General features: G+C 43.4%; 1 pseudogene; it reads right to left on the bottom strand.

The window, feature by feature from the left end:
- Nucleotides 1-992: 992 nt before the first annotated feature.
- LOC137607774 (craniofacial development protein 2-like) lies at nucleotides 993-1830 on the bottom strand (annotated as a pseudogene).
- Nucleotides 1831-12877: the final 11047 nt, after the last annotated feature.

Here is a 12877-nt window from a genome sequence, read left to right as displayed (position 1 = left end):
AAGGATCCATTCAATGACTGTTCAATGATGATGCCCAGTGTTGCTATGTGATCTGTGCATGAGCTATCCTTCCTAAAACCTGCTTGCTGGTCCCGCAGCCTCTTGTCCACAGCTTCTTGGAGATGATTGAGAATGACTCGATTGAAAATCCTACTGGGCACCAAGAGTAAGGTGATCCCTCTGTAATTGTTACATTTCCTCATGTCACCTTTCTTTGGCAGTTTCACAATGTGCCCCTCTGTCCAATCTGTGGGTCTTTCTTCATCCCAAATTCTCCCAAAAAGGCTATAGAGCACATCTGTGGATGTATTTATGTCCACTTTAAGGGCCTCAGGCGGGTATTGTCAGGGCCAGTGCCCTTGCCAGTTTTCTGTTCCTTAATTGCAGTTTTATTTCAGTTTTTGTTGTCCTGTCACATTTGATTTTTAGTGGTATCCTGGCTTTTGAAATATATGTCTCTTCTGCTGGTGGTGGCCTGTTTAGAATACTTCTGAAATGCTTTACCCACCTTTTGAGCTGTTTTTCCGGGTTTGAAAGTAACTGGCCATTCTTGTCTATGATTGATTTGTTGTTGTGTTGATACATCCCAGATAGCTTCCCTGTAATGTTATATAATTCTTTTGTGTTCCCTTGACCTGCTTCAAGTTTTTCCTCCTACCTGTGCTCTCTTGTCCCTCCTGATGTTCTGTTGCACTTCTTTGTGGCACCTGTGAGACTCGCTTTGTGCTGAAGCCTTTGCTTCTGTTGTTCTTGAGTTGTTCAACTTTTCTTTCAACTTTCCCCGCTGCTGGATTCTGTTGAGGGTTTCTAGTGTAATCTACTCCTTGCGTTTTGGGGATCTTCTTCCCAAGGCCTCGTCACATGTTGTATTCCAAGCAGCTATTAAGTGCTCCCATTCCTCATTTATTGTCTAACCTAGCGTTTTTCCGAGCTGAAGTTCTGCATTTTTCTATGAGAGGATATCCTGGAACTGCTTTGTCACACGACCATTGCTAAGATATTCTCTGTTGTATTTTTTTCTTCGACTTTTGGCCTGGTGGTATCTCTACAAGGAGATGGTGATGTGAGGCTGCATCTGCCCCTCTTCTAGTCCTGACATCTTCCATAGCTCTCCTGAACATTTTGCTGATACAGATATGGTTGATTTGATTTTCTGTGACATGATCTGGTGACACCCAAGTTGTTTTGTGAATTGTTTTGTGTAGGAGTACTCTGCCCCCAATCACTAAGTTCTTGTTTACACAGGTCTCTGCAAACATCTCGCCATTCTCATTTTATATCCCCACTCCATGCTTTCCCATCACAGCCTCATATCCATTGTTTTGGCCTCCAATCTTGGCATTAAAGTCCCCCATCAAGATAACAAGGTCTCTGGCTCTTATACCACTGAGTAGGTGGTTTAAGCTGTCAAAAAAAATGGCCTTGACCTCATCATCTGCATTGTTGGTTGGTGCATAACACTGAATTATGTGGGCTTTAACCCTCCTGTTGCTGGTGTCGAAGGTTGCAGAGGTGATTGATGGATTTCCACTCAGTTAGAGCCTTTCTAGCATCCTTCGTCATCATGATGGTCACTCCCTCTTCTTCATGTCCAGGATAGATAACAGACTGCCCACTGGCCAATTTGACCTCCCCCGACTGTGTCCATCTTGTTTCTGCCAGGCCAAAGACAGAGAGCTTGTAGTGCTCCATTTCTTTTGCGACTGTTGCAGCCTTGCCAACCTGGAACATGGTTGTGATGTTCCATGTACCCATAGGGTTGGACTTTCTTGGCGTCAGAAAGTGTGTTGGCTTCCCAGCACCCTTGCGGGTTTGGCTGAGATGCGTCATTGTCCCCTCTGCTGGGGCACCTTCTTCTACCAGGTGTGTGATTTGGTTTTGTTTGTCGTCGTTTCTGGAACTACCTCTTTTTTACAGGATGGGGAAGTTACCCCCATGCTCAACCCACAACCTGGAGGACCAGGAATTATTAATCCTTTATATAACTTATAAAACACATGTCTTATTGATTAAAAAGACTCAAAAACATGTGATAAATGATACCAATAGAATTATTATTCTATATAAACCTTTTACAGCATATTTCAAAGTGTTTTGTCACAAAGTAACCTACACTGTTCTTTAATTTACATTTTATCAAGAGAAGTATTCCACCACCCACTGCTCCGGAGAAGCAGGAAGACAATCTATGACTCCTCACAACCCTTTAAAGATGACAAGAACAGCTGCTGGGTCATCTCAATGGATGGTTTACAAAGGACACACCACCTTTAACTACATTTTGGATGTTGATTCACATACTGCATTATGAGAGTATTCTAACTGAATTAATGTTCTGTGGAATCACTTACCATGTAACTTAATTTTACAGTCACTTGATCTGCACTAAGGTTAGTTTTGGTATAAAAACTGATTGACTATTTTTAGGAAATGAAAATTTCCTAATGGTAATATTGAGGTTAGCATTTATAGATATTTCCAACTCATATACAGGATTTCTTTTCCATGTATGAAATGATTGCCACAGCTTCATTCATAATGAATTGTTAGGAAAGTTCCAGTCCAACAAAATGCTGCTACTCAGTTTGATATTTCTCTTCTACTTCACCTAGGAATGAGATTATTGAATTTCTGGTTCTTATTCTCCATTCAAAATTCATTTACTGTCGTATAAGCAGATCGTCAGAGCTTTTTCCCTTATTAGCACAGCCTGTCCTTCCCAACAGCAGGGATTTTTCCCCTTGTGGTAACGTCACTGGAAATGCTGACGCAACACCAGGCTTCTCCCCGAAAAACACTCCTCTGGATCCAAGCTTTCAGTCCAGCCTCCCTCAAACCACATCCGACTCAGCAATGCTGTCAGGGCTGGAAGTCAGTGTTGCATCCTGATCTGCAGGTTTGTGTCTGCAGCTAAATGGAAATTCTGTAGTAAATTCACTGGCAGCAGGTCGGTGCCGGTGACTTAACGCAGGACGAGAGGAAAGATGTTGGCCGTGCTTTAAAGAGTGGCTTATAAAAATCTTTTTTTCCTCTGGACAGCATGTTGGTCCCATTGGAGGAGTGAAAAAAGGGGAATTTATTTTTCCTTCTTGCTGGGCACTGAGAGTTGGAAGAAGCCACTGGGGTTGAACTGGGTACAGACACGGGGTTTACCTCAGCTGTACTTTTCCAAGAAACCCTGCACGTAAAGCTGGCATGGGGCAAAGTGATTTTCATCTTCAGGGATTAGAGTCAGGCATAAAATCTTTTACTTAACAACATCTTTCCACTTCAGCTCCACTGATTAAACGCCAAATCCACATAATGTACGATGCTTAAAATCAGCCTCAGAAGTCTTTTAACATGCACTATGTACATATATTTACACATGGTTTGCATAATCTTTCTCAGTACTTCATGCATGTCTTCATTTTTAACAAAGATAGTTGAGGATCCCTGACACCATCATGTACTTGCTGTTCAGTTCTACACAGCAGTGATGGATGATGCAGGACCACCGTCAAATGTTCTCCCACAGAGGGCCATCAATCACGTCTCCTCACACACGTATAAACACACCATAGACACTGTTTTCTCATTGATAAGGGTGGATCTGTGCACAACTGCAAGCAGCAGGACACTTCATCATCCGTACATGCTGGAAGACGTCAACAAAATGTCAAGATTCATTCATTCATTCATTTTCCTACCCGCTTCATCCGCTTGCGTGGGTCACGGGGAGCTGGAGCCTATCCCAGCTGGTATAGGGTGTGAGGTGGGGTAAACTCCAGACTTGAAGCCAGTGCACGGCGGAGCTACACAGAGACATACACACACACACATACACACACACACACACACACACACACACACACACACACACACACACACACACACACACACACACACACACACACACACACACACACACTCCTATGGGAAATTTGGCCAATTAACCAGAAGTGTATGTTTTTGGAGGTGGGAGGAAGCCGGAGAACCCAGAGAGCAAGATGTCCTTGTGAAAATGCCGTCTCTGCATTGAAACATACAAACTATGCATGAACACATCACACATACAGGACAGGTCTGCAGCCTTGATCTGACCTAATTCAGTCAATTAATTTAAATTAATTCAAACACCCAAAGGAGTAATCAAGAAAAGACAGAGTCTGCAGGCAAGCGGGGTGTACTAGAAGATATTGCTAACATGCTGATGTTTGGGATGGATAGACTTATCCATGATTATCCTCTTTATTTAGCATGACAGCATGCTACCAATGGATTATTAACATAAAACAAAATATAGCGATGGGACTGGCGTCACTTAATTGACTCCAGCTTTGGGGAGCAACAATCACTGCAATAGTGGTGGAGATATTTCAGTCAGACTGAAGTGTTGGACTGTGATTCCACATTCCACACATTTGTAATTCTACCTTCCTCAGAATTATCCTTATATAAGCTGCAACAATGAGGTGAAGGATGCAGTGAAACACTCATGATGTCAGCTTTAATTCTGCTGGACATCTTCACAGGATACTGGAGATGGGTATCCTGTCTCGAGAGAAACAATGTGTTTTAATTCATTGCTTTGCGAACAAATACAGCAGCATCAAGGCCGGGGCTTCTGTTAATGCCTGATGGACCAGAGGCCAGTTCAATGGGCTGTCAGATGGCGTATGAATGGTGCTTTGAGATGGCGTTGAGAGCTGAGAGCATACTCAGCCCTGTACCCTTCAACGCAAACAGACAGCACTTGTAAGGAGATGCCTGCTGTTATTATTGCACAGCTTATGAAAGCAGGTGAATCTCCCTGACCTTGAATTCAACTAGTGGAGTTGATTGCTCACACGAAGTAATGAAAACTCACTCACACTGATGCCATTTAGCCACTGACGACACAAATATTGTGCTGCGCAACCCAGGGTGAGCCCTGACATGGCAGTTTTGAATGCTCTGGTCTTGACGAACAGCCATAAATAACAGGATTGTTCACAGAAGACAATAAAATGTGGTGAATGTTTAATTTGTTTATCAAACAAGGCCAGGGTGGGCCATCACAGCAGAGATGTTTCTCCTCCTGGTGAAAGTAAAATACCTCGGAGGAGCAACATTTCCTTGCACCTCGTAAATAACATCAGTGCACGTTATATCAAGCAGTCCGGTCATGTGGCCAGTGGACATCCTGTTTCCTCAGCAGGGCGTTTGTGTGTCTGTATGTTTATTAATATGTGTATTTAAGGGCTGTTGGGTGGGGGAGGGTGGTGTCCTGGTGTTGCCAAGACAACAGCTTCAGTTACATAATATTTAGTGCAGTGTGAGCAAACAGCTTCCAGAGAGTGTATACAACCGAAACTGTTGATGTACAGAAACAGCGCCGTAGTTCGATGTAAACACAGCCTGCTTCTCCCAATCATTTATGGATACAAATGACACCGTGAGCTGTTGACATTTTAGCCTCATAATTTACCTTTTACAACCATGCGTGATACCTCTAATTGAAAATCCTGAAATATGGATTGTTAGGTAGGCAAGCTGCTGTTTGCTCTGTCCGTGTGGATTCAGTCATGTGTCCAAATAGAAACCCCTCCAGAGTGAAATGTGTTTCAGGTACAGCTTATCTACACAGGACAGCTTGGATGCCAACACCATTGTGCTGTATTTATGTAGAGACTTTATTGCCGGTACCATGCATCTCCTGCAATAGGAAGTGCACTGAGAAAAAAAAAAAGGATAAAAGGACACCACCCTATAAATACCTCTGCAACATCAGCCTCTATCCAAAAACATCACGGGGTGCCAAGAGAATTCGAACGCTGGAATGCCATAATGAATACTGTCTTTCTCTGGAAGGTCGTGTTCAGTGAATATGTTTCATATGAAGGGAAACAAAGATAAAAACAGTAGAAGCGCTCCCATGTTATCACAGCCAACAGCAGTGTGTTTCCTCCACAGAAGAGGCTATTGTTTGGGAGGACAGTTCTGCCAGGCAGCTGTGCTTACTTTCAGTTACCACTCCACGATATTAATAGCCCCGCCACCATTCACTAAACACTGCTGTGGGGGCTGGAAAGGAAGTCCCTCTTTTAAATAGTACCAAATGCGATTTTATCGCTTCTCTGATTAAGATCTAACTGGCATGGCCAAATTTGGGAATGTCAATATCACTACAGACTACAGTTGTAAACAAAGTTATTCAACGCACATTGACAATATGTATTATTTATTAGCTGTTTGTAAGAGTTGAATCCAACAAAAACAAAATAGAAGAGGAAGTATACTTTATTAATCCCCGCAGGGAAATTACATAGTCACTCAGGTATATACATGTTTGTGTTGGTTTTTAACAGTCAGTGTATACACAGGCCCCCTGAACACAGCACGCAAGAGGGTCTGTAAGCATGCAGTTAGTACACACATAAAACTACACACATCGGGCGGCAGAGTGACAGGCAGCGACTTCTGGAACGTGCCCCAATTGAGCAGCTTGTAGGGGGGACGGCGCCTTGCTCAAGGGTGCCTCGGCAGTGGCTTGGAGGTGAGCTGACACCTCCCACCGTCAGCTCACCCTCCGGTGATATCCTGGCGGGAGCGGGATTTGATTCACCGATGGCTGGGGTGATCTGTCTACAAGGCATCTGCTCTACTGCTGAGCCACTGCCACCCCAAATACAGTCATTAAATGATTCGGTTGTTATTCAGCTACAAGTAAGATGCATAGCCATTCATCTGTTTCTGGCAGTGTAGGTGAGGAATCTTATCCCATTTCTGATTAACAAAGTCCTCCAGTTCTGCAATATTCTTGGATTTATATGTTGCCACCACCTTCTTCAAATCCCACCAGAGTTTCCCTAGGATTCAGGTCAGGTGAATGATGGCCTTAAGTATGATCCATGACTTCTGCTTGGAATCACTGTCCTTTTGGAATGTCAAATGACGCCGGAGCATTGAACTACCTCACAGGTAGTTAAATGTTTTGTCCTTGGATTTCCTGATACTTAATGGAATCCATCTCACCTTCTGCTGCAAGTTTCCTCCGTACTTCCCCATAACAAGGTGTTTTTTTTCAGCAACAGCTTCATTCTTTGTCCTACAGATCACTATAGACCATAAAAGTTTCATTTCAGAACAGCATCGTAAACTTCTTTGTGTGATCTAGATGGATGAATGAATCGAAAAAAGGTCTAAAAAAGAATTTCCCCGTTTCCCACCTACCTCTAAAAACATGCAGCTTAGATGAATTGGTTACACCAAATTGTGTGTTTTTGCATAGTTGTTTGTCTGTCTTGTATTTATTGTGGCCCAGAGATGAGCTGGCATCTTATCCGGGGTGTACCCCACCTCTCGGCCGTAGCTTGCTGAGATAGGCTCCAACAGACCTGGTTACATTACATTACTGGCTCAGGACTGATGCAGCCATCCCGTGGCAGGCAAGACGCTGGTGTAACTTGAGAGGCTAACCACTGGTCTTCATTTGTTTTATGTATATTTACACTCCACAGCAGCTCCAGCAAAATTGACATAAGATAAAGTTACAATCTCTCAGTTTCTTCCTCATCCTGAGATCTGTTACTCTCATGAAAATAAATCCCAGTTTGAACATACAAACATTATGTTCAAACTGCATGAACCTAACCTCTGTCAGGCTCATCCAAAGCCAATGTTTTTCTATTGCAGGCATGCAAAGGGCTAATGTTACAAGGAATAATATTTGAAATGGTTTTTAATATACAGTATAATGTGTGGGTTCACTAGCTCTCCGCTGTAATACACCAGCAACACTGCTCCTTTATTTATATGCTGTCTTTATGCGCTTTAGGGCTGTTGATAATAGAATAAATGGTAGTTGGGTAGAAATGACAAGTCTGTCTCTCCTTTCCTCTAAAACCAAGCAGCCTTCACTAACTGATTGATAAATCCCATACCAAACAAATGATTTTCCTTCGTTATTCCAATGTAAAAAATAACGAAGCTATCTGTCCAGCTAGCTAACTGAAGCACAGAAGACATATAGCATGCAACAACAGACTGACACATGATGTAACTTAAGCTGGAGTGCTTACATAGGTAGTGGTAGCCTTCTCATCTGCAGAAAGAAGTCAAACGTAAGTCGGGACACTCATCCACTCCTGTTCCTGATTTTGTCCGGTTAAACAAGGCAACCGTTTCGCACCGACACAATCAACCTTTTTTTTGTATTTCAGCCAATTTGTGGTCCTGATAAGCCAAACTTTTGAAAACACTTTTTTTGTGTCTTCTTTTAAAAAACAGCATTTTTAAAGTCACAGTGAAAAGGAGTAAAATGTAGCTCGTCAGAAAAAGATGATGGCAGAACCCATCTTTTCATATCTTTTACAGTTCTAGTCTAATTTGCATGCACAGTTTTTTTTGTCCTGCAGATTATGTTGAGTAGATTGCAATGTAGATTTGTTCTACCATTACTAAATTCTTATTTTGTGATTGATTTTGAAAAGTTACACTGCTAACTAAGCATAAAATAAAAACTTCAATTTTTGGCAAAATCATTGTCATGGAAACATGATCTGGGAGGCTGGTAGTAACAGTAAAGGCCCAGCTATGCTCATTATCCATTCATCCATCTTCAACCGCTTATCCGGGGGGCAACAGTCTCAGCAGGGATGCCCATACTTCCCTCTGCCCAGACACCTCCTCCCGGGGGGAGCCCGGAGCGTTCCCAGGCCAGCCGAGAGACATAGTCCTTCTAGCGTGTCCTAGGTCTTCCCTGAGGTCTCCTCCCGGTAGGACATGCCCAGAACACCTCCACAGGGAGGCATCCAGGAGGCTTCCGGAACAGATGCCCAAGCAACCTCAGCTGGCTCCGCTTGAGGCGGAGGAGCAGCGGCTCTACTCCAAGCTCCTCCCTAGTGACTGAGCTCCTCACCCTATCTCTAAGGGTATGCCCAGCCACTCTACGGAGGAAACTCATTTCAGCTGCTTGTATCCGGGATTTTGTCCTTTCGGTCATGACCCAAAGCTCATGACCATAGGTAAGAGTGGGAACATTGATTGACCCGTAAATCGTGAGCTTTGTCTTGAGACTCAGCTCCTTCTCCACCACGACAGACCTATACAGTGACTGCGTCACTGCCATGTGCACTTATGGACATCCCTGTAGTTGAAAAAGGTGTTTGTTATGGACAAACTGTGACTAGCACAGAAGTCCAATAACAGAACACTACTCGTGTTCTAATCGGGGAGGCCGTTCATCCCAATCACTCCTTTCCAGGTCTCACTGTCATTGCCCACGTGAGCGTTGAAGTCCCCAAGGAGAACAATGGAGTCCCCAGTTGGAGCACTATCCAGAACCACTCCTAGGGACTCAAAGAAGTCCGGGTATTCCACACTGCCATTAGGCCCCTTATGCCGAAACAACAGTGAGACACTTGTCACCAACCCAAAGGCGCAGGGACATGACCCCCTTGTTCCCCAGGGTGAACTCCAACATATGACGGCTGAGCTGTGGGGCTACAAGCAAGCCCACACCAGCCTGCTGCCTCTCACCTTGGGCAACACCAGGAAAGTGGAGAGTCCAGCCCCTCTCAAAGGTTTGGGTTCCAGAGCCCAAGCTGTGGGTGGAGGTTAGCCCGACTACAGTATATCTAGTCGTTACCTCTCAACCTCCCTCACAAGCTTTGGCTCCTTTCCCAACAGCGAGGTGACATTCCATGTCCCTAGACTCTTTGTCTGGGGTTTGGGTCGTCGAAACCCCTACTGACAACTGCCACCCAAACCACACTGCACCCGTCCCTTATGGTTTCCTTCGCGGATGGTGACTCCACCGGAAGTTGTGCCCACGTCGTCCTTTTGGGCTGAGCCCGGCCGGGCCCCGTGGGCAGAGCCCCAACCCTGGGCCTTGCTCCAGGGTGGGGCCCCTGTTGTGCCATACATGGCGATATCATGGTCCTTCATTTTTTTTTTCATCACAGGGGTTTTTGTACTGCTCTTTGTCTGGCCCTTCACCTAGGACCTGTTTGCCAAGGGAGACCCTAAGAGGAGAATAAAGCCCCTGACAACATAGCTCCTGGGATAATTCGGGCACTCAAACTCTCCCACCACGAAAAGGTGGCAGCTCCCGGAGGAGATATGGTCATTAGGAAACAGTATCCTATGCTCATTTGGGAAACTGTAAATCAGTCAGATCAACTGAAGGACATCAGAGACAAACCAGCGTGTTGGAAATGGAAAAATCTGAATGAGGTATGAGTCGATGAGAAGAAAACTAATGAGAAAAGGCCAACTGTCTGTGTAGTTTCATTTGTCTTCTGCAAAGGGAACAACAATTCAACGTGTGAGGGCAATCTGAGATAAAGTTTGAAAAATTAAAAAAAACAGGGCACATGTATTTTGAAAACTGCCTCTAACACTGTCGAGAGTCAATCCTTCTGCCCAGAGACCAAATTAAAGGGACACTAAAATAATTTTTAAGTGACATACTGTATATGTTGTTCATCAATATGAAAAATAGAAGAAGAAAAACATTTTAGATGTCTACCATCATTCCTTTTGTCAAAAAACCTTAAAATCTGCGCTGCAGCAGCTTCCGCATCCAGTGGTCACATTGGGGTCATACGTCATTGGTGACATAGAGTGCCTTGAGAAAGTATTGGCCCCCCCAAGAACTTTTTGACATTTTGCTACATTTCAGGCTTGGAACTTAAAGATAACAAACTGAAAATATTTTTCAAGTATCAACAACATGTGAGACACAGTCGTGAAGTGGAACCAAATTTATTCAACATTTTATATTGTGTTTACAGATAAAAAACTGAAAAGTAGGACGTGTACAAGTATTGGCCCCCTGTTCTCCAGAACTCCAGAAGTTCCATGATGACTTCTGAATGATCCACATTGACCTAAATGACTAACAGTGACAAACAGAGTGCACCTATGTCTCATTTGGTCTCAGTTTAAATGCACCTGCTCTGTGATGGTCTCAGAGGTCTATGAAAGGAACACTGGAGAACAAACAGCATCATGAAAACCAAAGAACACACCAGGCAGGTCCGAGATAGAGTTGTGAAAATGTTCAAAGCAGGAATGGGATACAAGAAGATTTCACAATATTTAAACGTCTCCCGGAGCACTGTGCGAGCAAAAATATCAAAATGGAGAGAGCATAAAACCACTGAAAAAGTACCAAGACCTGGCTGTCCCTCTAAACTTTCAGCCCAAACAAGGAGGAAACTAAGCAGAGAAGAAACCAAGAGGCCCATGATCACGCTGGATGACCTGCAGACATACACAGCTGAGGTGGGACAATCTGTCTTGCTCAAGGGCGCCTCGGCAGTGGCTAGGAGGTGAGCTGACACCTCCCACTGTCAGCTCACACTCCTGGTGGCATCATGGCGGGAGCTGGACTCGATCCGCCGATGGCTGGGGCGATCTGTATATGAGGCATCTGCTCTACCGCTGAGCCACTGCCGCCCCTGTGACGTTAATGTTAACGTTGTCCTTCTAAAATGACAAGATCGATTGATGTTATTGGCTCAGGATTACACGTGAGCACTGCATATTTTGCTTCATTTAAGAATACATAGTCAGATTTTAATAAAAATAAACAAAGACCGTTTAATATTTTTGAATACTGTCTAATTATGGGCACACTATGTCTGTAGATTAGATCAGAAATACAAAAAATATTTCTTTGTTTTTTAATTTGTCTTTATCTGTGTCACTCTTGCCATTGTAAAGTGCATATGTGACACGTGAGAGTGGAAGGTCTGATAATTTGTCCATGTGGTGAATTATTAGGAGAGAGGATTTTTTCCTGAGGCCACACCAGCTCCCCTGTCATTGCAGACCTCATTATTCTAGCACTGCAAACTCAAGGGGACTTCTTCACTTCTGTTGCGCCTTTAAGACACATGTGGACACACTGAGCCCAACTTCAACCAGAAGAACATCTTTGATCACTGCCCATATCAACTTTAGTTGAACAGAACTGGAAGTGAGGGTTCAATTAATGAACAACTGTCCTACTCTTGGCTTTGCAACAAAAACACACAAACATTGTCCTTTTTATCCTGCACAGAGCAGCATCTGAGACAACAGCATTTATTTCTATCAATCAGTCAAAAAGTGAACATCTTTCACATGCACAAAGTCATCAATGCCCCTCATTCATTCACACAAAGTAAATCTAACAGGGACATCAATCGTTGCATCAGTGTTCAATTCGCTAGTTGTGAAAAGACAACGTCTCACTCTGCTGTTGCAGGGAAATGTTCCACTATTCAAATGTTCCTTTTTAAATTGATGCAGTTGAAACAGGTGAGTCATAATGCTCCCTGAGCCAAGAGCCCCCCTCTGCAGCTTATAAGAAGCCTGTGATATAGGTGGTGGGCGGATGTCACACAATGTTTTATTAATGGGTAGATCTGCCTCACTGCAGCAAACTTTCTTTTGGTGACAGAGTTACACTAAGATAGGTGTTGCAGAAACTTGGGCTACTTGACATGAACAATTAAAAAATGCTCAGGTTACAATTTGGCTGCATAATCTGGGTAATCTGTTTTCACAGTAAAGATTAAAACAAATGTGCCTGTGGTTAATTGAAATAAATTCTAGTCTAGCATGTGATAATTATATTGTGATGCATCCTCAGAGACATGGATATTTTAATCATATACTGTTGCTAATATTTTGTTTTTCAAGGAGCTAAATAATTAATAACTTGTGTTTATTTTATTTTTGCATTTATTTGAGAACTATTTCTGATATAGCACAACCTTTTTTATACAGTGATGTATCACAGCTTGACCAATGTTGGATAAAAATAGTAACATGGTGTCCTGGTACTATTCGCACCAGTTCACCCTGGCAACCTGTTTCTGCTGCAGACGGATGTATCAACAACTAAATAAATGGTCACAGAGAA

The sequence above is a fragment of the Antennarius striatus genome, chromosome 14 (assembly GCF_040054535.1).
Source record: "Antennarius striatus isolate MH-2024 chromosome 14, ASM4005453v1, whole genome shotgun sequence".
In the NCBI taxonomy this organism is placed as follows: Eukaryota; Metazoa; Chordata; class Actinopteri; order Lophiiformes; family Antennariidae; genus Antennarius; species Antennarius striatus.
This window is presented reverse-complemented; position numbering and strand designations above follow the sequence as displayed.